Raw genomic sequence first — 7,500 nt, forward strand, 5'->3', positions numbered from 1 at the left:
TAGGCTGCTGACGATAGGAGAGGAAGTGTAGACTAGGCTGCAGACGATAGGAGAGGAAGTGTAGACTAGGCTGCTGAACGGACGATAGGAGAGGAAGTGTAGACTAGGCTGCTGAACGGACGATAGGAGAGGAAGTGTAGACTAGGCTGCAGACGATAGGAGAGGAAGTGTAGACTAGGCTGCAGACGATAGGAGATGAAGTGTAGACTAGGCAGCTGAACAGACGATAGGAGAGAAAGTGTAGACTAGGCTGCTGAACAGACGATAGGAGAGGAAGTGTAGACTAGGCTGCTGAACAGACGATAGGAGAGGAAGTGTAGACTAGGCTGCAGACGATAGGAGATGAAGTGTAGACTAGGCTGCTGAACAGACGATAGGAGATGAAGTGTAGACTAGGCTGCAGACGATAGGAGAGGAAGTGTAGACTAGGCTGCAGACCCTAGGAGAGGAAGTGTAGACTAGGCTGCAGACGATAGGAGATGAAGTGTAGACTAGGCTGCTGAACAGACTATAGGAGAGGAAGTGTAGACTAGGCTGCTGAACAGACGATAGGAGAGGAAGTGTAGACTAGGCTGCAGACGATAGGAGAGGAAGTGTAGACTAGGCTGCAGACGATAGGAGATGAAGTGTAGACTAGGCTGCTGAACAGACGATAGGAGAGGAAGTGTAGACTAGGCTGCTGAACAGACGATAGGAGAGGAAGTGTAGACTAGGCTGCTGAACAGACGATAGGAGAGGAAGTGTAGACTAGGCTGCTGAACAGACGATAGGAGAGGAAGTGTTGACTAGGCTGCTGACGATAGGAGATGAAGTGTAGACTAGGCTGCAGACGATAGGAGAGGAAGTGTAGACTAGGCTGCTGAACAGACGATAGGAGATGAAGTGTAGACTAGGCTGCTGAACAGACGATAGGAGAGGAAGTGTAGACTAGGCTGCAGACGATAGGAGAGGAAGTGCAGACTAGGCTGCTGACGATAGGAGAGGAAGTGTAGACTAGGCTGCTGACGATAGGAGAGGAAGTGTAGACTAGGCTGCTGACGATCGGAGAGGAAGTGTAGACTAGGCTGCTGAACAGACAATAGGAGAGGAAGTGTAGACTAGGCTGCAGACGATAGGAGAGGAAGTGTAGTCTAGGCTGCTGAACAGACGATAGGAGAGTAAGTGTAGACTAGGCTGCTGAACAGACGATAGGAGAGGAAGTGTAGACTAGGCTGCAGACGATAGGAGAGGAAGTGTAGACTAGGCTGCTGAACGGACGATAGGAGAGGAAGTGTAGACTAGGCTGCAGACGATAGGAGAGGAAGTGTAGACTAGGCTGCTGAACAGACGATAGGAGAGGAAGTGTAGACTAGGCTGCTGAACAGACGATAGGAGAGGAAGTGTAGACTAGGCTGCTGAACAGACGATAGGAGAGGAAGTGTAGACTAGGCTGCTGAACAGACGATAGGAGAGGAAGTGTAGACTAGGCTGCTGAACAGACGATAGGAGAGGAAGTGTAGACTAGGCTGCTGACGATAGGAGAGGAAGTGTAGACTAGGCTGCTGAACAGACAATAGGAGAGGAAGTGTAGACTAGGCTGCTGAACAGACGATAGGAGAGGAAGTGTAGACTAGGCTGCTGAACAGACGATAGGAGAGGAAGTGTAGACTAGGCTGCAGACGATAGGAGAGGAAGTGCAGACTAGGCTGCAGACGATAGGAGAGGAAGTGTAGACTAGGCTGCTGACGATAGGAGAGGAAGTGTAGACTAGGCTGCTGACGATAGGAGATGAAGTGTAGACTAGGCTGCAGACGATAGGAGAGGAAGTGTAGACTAGGCTGCTGAACAGACGATAGGAGAGGAAGTGTAGACTAGGCTGCTGAACAGACGATAGGAGAGGAAGTGTAGACTAGGCTGCAGACGATAGGAGAGGAAGTGCAGACTAGGCTGCAGACGATAGGAGAGGAAGTGTAGACTAGGCTGCTGACGATAGGAGAGGAAGTGTAGACTAGGCTGCTGACGATAGGAGATGAAGTGTAGACTAGGCTGCAGACGATAGGAGAGGAAGTGTAGTCTAGGCTGCTGAACAGACGATAGGAGAGGAAGTGTAGACTAGGCTGCTGAACAGACGATAGGAGAGGAAGTGTAGACTAGGCTGCTGAACAGACGATAGGAGAGGAAGTGTAGACTAGGCTGCTGACGATAGGAGAGGAAGTGTAGACTAGGCTGCTGACGATAGGAGAGGAAGTGTAGACTAGGCTGCTGACGATAGGAGAGGAAGTGTAGACTAGGCTGCTGAACAGACGATAGGAGAGGAAGTGTAGACTAGGCTGCTGAACAGACGATAGGAGAGTAAGTGTAGACTAGGCTGCTGAACAGACGATAGGAGAGGAAGTGTAGACTAGGCTGCTGAACAGACGATAGGAGAGGAAGTGTAGACTAGGCTGCTGAACAGACGATAGGAGAGGAAGTGTAGACTAGGCTGCTGAACAGACGATAGGAGAGGAAGTGTAGACTAGGCTGCTGAACAGACGATAGGAGAGTAAGTGTAGACTAGGCTGCTGAACAGACGATAGGAGAGGAAGTGTAGACTAGGCTGCTGAACAGACGATAGGAGAGTAAGTGTAGACTAGGCTGCTGAACAGACGATAGGAGAGGAAGTGTAGACTAGGCTGCTGAACAGACGATAGGAGAGTAAGTGTAGACTAGGCTGCTGAACAGACGATAGGAGAGGAAGTGTAGACTAGGCTGCAGACGATAGGAGAGGAAGTGTAGACTAGGCTGCTGAACAGACTATATAAGCTCCACTGTGGTCTGACTGGAGGGTGGATGGACGGGTCTGGTCTGACTGGAGGGTGGATGGACGGGTCTGGTCTGACTGGAGGGTGGATGGACGGGTCTGGTCTGACTGGAGGGTGGATGGACGGGTCTGGTCTGACTGGAGGGTGGATGGACGGGTCTGGTCTGACTGGAGGGTGGGTGGACTGGTGTGGTCTGACTGGAGGGTGGATGGACTGGTCTGGTCTGACTGGAGGGTGGATGGACTGGTCTGGTCTGACTGGAGGGTGGATGGACTGGTCTGGTGTTGTCTGACTGGAGGGTGGATGGACTGGTCTGGTCTGACATGAGGGTGGATGGACTGGTCTGGTGTTGTCTGACTGGAGGGTGGATGGACTGGTCTGGTCTGACTGGAGAGTGGGTGGTCTGGTATGACTGGAGGGTGGATGGACTGGTGTGGTCTGACTGGAGGGTGGATGGTGTGGTGTGACTGGAGGGTGGATGGACTGGTCTGGTCTGACTGGAGGGTGGATGGACTGGTGTGGTCTGACTGTAGGGTGGATGGACTGGTCTGGTGTGGTCTGACTGGAGGGTGGATGGACTGGTCTGGTGTGGTCTGACCGGAGGGTGGATGGACTGGTGTGGTCTGACTGGTGTGGTCTGACTTGGAGGGTGGATGGACTGGTCTGCTCTGACAGGAGGGTGGATGGACTGGTGTGGTCTGACTGGTGTGGTTTGACTGGAGGGTGGATGGACTGGTCTGGTCAGTCTGGAGGGTGGATGGACTGGTGTGGTCTGACTGGAGGGTGGATGGACTGGTCTGGTGTGGTCTGACTGGAGGGTGGATGGACTGGTCTGCCCTGACAGGAGGGTGGATGGACTGGTGTGGTCTGACTGGTGTGGTCTGACTGGAGGGTGGATGGACTGGTCTGGTCTGACTGGAGGGTGGATGGACTGGTCTGGTCTGACTGGAGGGTGGATGGACTGGTCTGGTCTGACTGGAGGGTGGATGGACTGGTCTGGTCTGACTGGAGGGTGGATGGACTGGTCTGGTCTGACTGGAGGGTGGATGGACTGGTGTGGTCTGACTGGAGGGTGGATGAACTGGTCTGGTGTGGTCTGACAGGAGGGTGGATGAACTGGTGTGGTCTGACTGGAGGGTGGGTGGACTGGAAAACAGATAATCCCATTTTACAGATGTGTAGGGTGGATGGGTCCCATCGAACACATATGTAGGGTGGATGGGTCCCATTTTACAGATATGTAGGGTGGATGAGTCCCTTCTAACAGATATGTAGGGTGGATGAGTCCCATCTCACAGATATGTAGGGTGGATGTGTCCCATCTCACAGATATGTCGGGTGGATGAGTCCCATCTCACAGATATGTAGGGTGGATGAGTCCCATCTCACAGATATGTCGGGTGGATGAGTCCCATCTCACAGATATGTAGGGTGGATGAGTCCCATCTCACAGATATGTCGGGTGGATGAGTCCCATCTCACAGATATGTAGGGTGGATGAGTCCCATCTCACAGATATGTAGGGTGGATGAGTCCCATCTCACAAATATGTAGGGTGGATGAGTCCCATCTCACAGATATGTAGGGTGGATGAGTCCCATCTCACAGATATGTAGGGTGGATGAGTCCCATCTCACAGATATGTAGGGTGGATGAGTCCTATCTCACAGATATGTAGGGTGGATGGGTCCCATTTTACAGATATGTAGGGTGGATGAGTCCCTTCTAACAGATATGTAGGGTGGATGAGTCCCATCTCACAGATATGTAGGGTGGATGTGTCCCATCTCACAGATATGTAGGGTGGATGAGTCCCCTCTAACAGATATGTAGGGTGGACGAGTCCCCTCTAACAGATATGTCGGGTGGACGAGTCCCCTCTAACAGATATGTCGGGTGGATGAGTCCCATCTCACAGATATGTCGGGTGGATGAGTCCCATCTCACAGATATGTCGGGTGGATGAGTCCCATCTCACAGATATGTCGGGTGGATGAGTCCCATCTCACAGATATGTAGGGTGGATGAGTCCCATCTCACAGATATGTAGGGTGGATGAGTCCCATCTCACAGATATGTAGGATGGATGAGTCCCATCTCACAGATATGTAGGATGGATGAGTCCCATCTAACAGATATGTCGGGTGGATGAGTCCCATCTCACAGATATGTCGGGTGGATGAGTCCCATCTCACAGATATGTCGGGTGGATGAGTCCCATCTCACAGATATGTCGGGTGGATGAGTCCCATCTCACAGATATGTAGGGTGGATGAGTCCCCTCTAACAGATATGTAGGGTGGATGAGTCCCATCTCACAGATATGTAGAGTGGATGAGTCCCATCTCACAGATATGTAGGGTGGATGAGTCCCATCTCACAGATATGTAGGGTGGATGAGTCCCATCTCACAGATATGTAGGGTGGATGAGTCCCATCTCACAGATATGTAGGGTGGATGAGTCCCCTCTAACAGATATGTAGGGTGGATGAGTCCCATTTTACATATATGTAGGGTGGATGAGTCCCATTTAACCGATATGTAGGGTGGCTGAGTCCCATTTAACAGATATGTAGGGTGGATGAGTCCCATCTCACAGATATGTCGGGTGGATGAGTCCCATCTCAGAGATATGTCGGGTGGATGAGTCCCATCTCACAGATATGTCGGGTGGATGAGTCCCATCTCACAGATATGTCGGGTGGATGAGTCCCATCTCACAGATATGTCGGGTGGATGAGTCCCATCTCACATATATGTAGGGTGGATGAGTCCCATCTCACAGATATGTAGGGTGGATGAGTCCCATCTCACAGATATGTAGGGTGGATGAGTCCCCTCTAACAGATATGTAGGGTGGATGAGTCCTATTTTACAGATATGTAGGGTGGATGAGTCCCATTTTACAGATATGTCGGGTGGATGAGTCCCATCTCACAGATATGTCGGGTGGATGAGTCCCATCTCACAGATATGTCGGGTGGATGAGTCCCATCTCACAGATATGTCGGGTGGATGAGTCCCATCTCACAGATATGTCGGGTGGATGAGTCCCATCTCACAGATATGTAGGGTGGATGAGTCCCCTCTAACAGATATGTAGGGTGGATGAGTCCCATCTCACAGATATGTAGAGTGGATGAGTCCCATCTCACAGATATGTGAGTCCCATCTCACAGATATGTAGGGTGGATGAGTCCCATCTCACAGATATGTAGGGTGGATGAGTCCCATCTCACAGATATGTAGGGTGGATGAGTCCCATCTCACAGATATGTAGGGTGGATGAGTCCCATCTCACAGATATGTAGGGTGGATGAGTCCCCTCTAACAGATATGTAGGGTGGATGAGTCCCATTTTACATATATGTAGGGTGGATGAGTCCCATTTTACCGATATGAAGGGTGGATGAGTCCCATTTTACCGATATGTAGGGTGGATGAGTCCCATCTCACAGATATGTAGGGTGGATGAGTCCCATCTCACAGATATGTAGGGTGGATGAGTCCCCTCTAACAGATATGTAGGGTGGATGAGTCCCATTTTACATATATGTAGGGTGGATGAGTCCCATTTTACCGATATGAAGGGTGGATGAGTCCCATCTAATCCCAAGGTGTGCCTCTGTTCCCTCTGTGTAAATGACTCCCCTGTGATATATTAGACAGTGGATCCATCCTTCCCTGAGTGAAAACACAAACACTATTGATGTCGCTGTATGATGCCAGTCTCTCCTCAAATAATGGCTCGACTCTGACTGCCGTGCTGCAATGGCTGTTTTACCACAACGACAATCAACTAGAGACCACTCTGTCTCCATTCTCTCATCATGCACACACACACTCTGTCTCTCTGTCTCTCTGTCTCTCTGTCTCTCTGTCTCTCTGTCTCTCTGTCTCTCTGTCTCTCTCTCTCTCTCTCTCTCTCTCTCTCTCTCTCTCTCTCTCTCTCTCTCTCTCTCTCTCTCTCTCTCTCCCCCCCCACCACGTCCCTACTTCATACTTCACACACCAATGCATCAGTGGTCGAGGATCAATAATTGATTGTAATGTGTTTTCCTGACCAGTGGACTGGATCCTGTCTGTCCAGGTTTCCTCATGATAACCCATCTCACATGGGAGAGGAAGAGGGGACGCAGCGTCTTCCAGCAGACTGAGCTCTGCCCTCAAAATGACTGTCACACACACACAGGTCTTTGTGCAGGCAGGGAGGTTGTGTGTGCTGTTGTGAACTCAGAGTTTGTGACGACAGTAAAATAGAGATTAGTTCTGGTGTCCTGGTTTCTTTTAGGAGAGAACTCACTCCATTCACCCAACATGACTTCTGCTGGACACACACAATGTCTCCCTCCCATTTCTCCATCACCCCCCCCCTCCCTCACATCTCTCCCTCCCTCCCTCCCTCCCTCCCACCATCTCCCTCCCTCCCATCTCTCCCTCCCACCATCTCCCTCCCTCCCTCCCCCCTCCCTCCCTCCCCCTCCCTCCCTCCCTCCCTCCCTCCCACCATCTCCCTCCCATCTCTCCCTCCCACCATCTCCCTCCCTCCCATCTCTCCCTCCCTCCCTCCCCTCCCTCCCTCCCCCTCCCTCCCTCCCTCCCACCATCTCCCTCCCTCTCACCCACCATCTCTCCCACCATCTCCCTCCCTCCCATCTCTCCCTCCCTCCCATCTCCCCCCCTCCCTCCCACCCTCCCTCCCTCCCACCATCTCCCTCT

The 7,500-nt window shown here is 51.7% G+C and overlaps 2 protein-coding genes across 2 annotated transcripts in view; one reads left to right on the forward strand and one right to left on the reverse strand.

The window, feature by feature from the left end:
• LOC124018174 (protein diaphanous homolog 3-like) overlaps nt 1-7,500 on the reverse strand; it is a 690,151-nt gene that overhangs the window by 476,869 nt on the left and 205,782 nt on the right. The gene's annotated exons all lie outside the window — the stretch shown is intronic.
• The window catches only part of LOC124018171 (protein diaphanous homolog 3-like), a 94,821-nt gene that overhangs the window by 44,186 nt on the left and 43,135 nt on the right, over nt 1-7,500 (forward strand). The window lies entirely within an intron of this gene.

Source organism: Oncorhynchus gorbuscha, unplaced genomic scaffold (genome assembly GCF_021184085.1).
Source record: "Oncorhynchus gorbuscha isolate QuinsamMale2020 ecotype Even-year unplaced genomic scaffold, OgorEven_v1.0 Un_scaffold_419, whole genome shotgun sequence".
Lineage (NCBI taxonomy): Eukaryota > Metazoa > Chordata > Actinopteri > Salmoniformes > Salmonidae > Oncorhynchus > Oncorhynchus gorbuscha.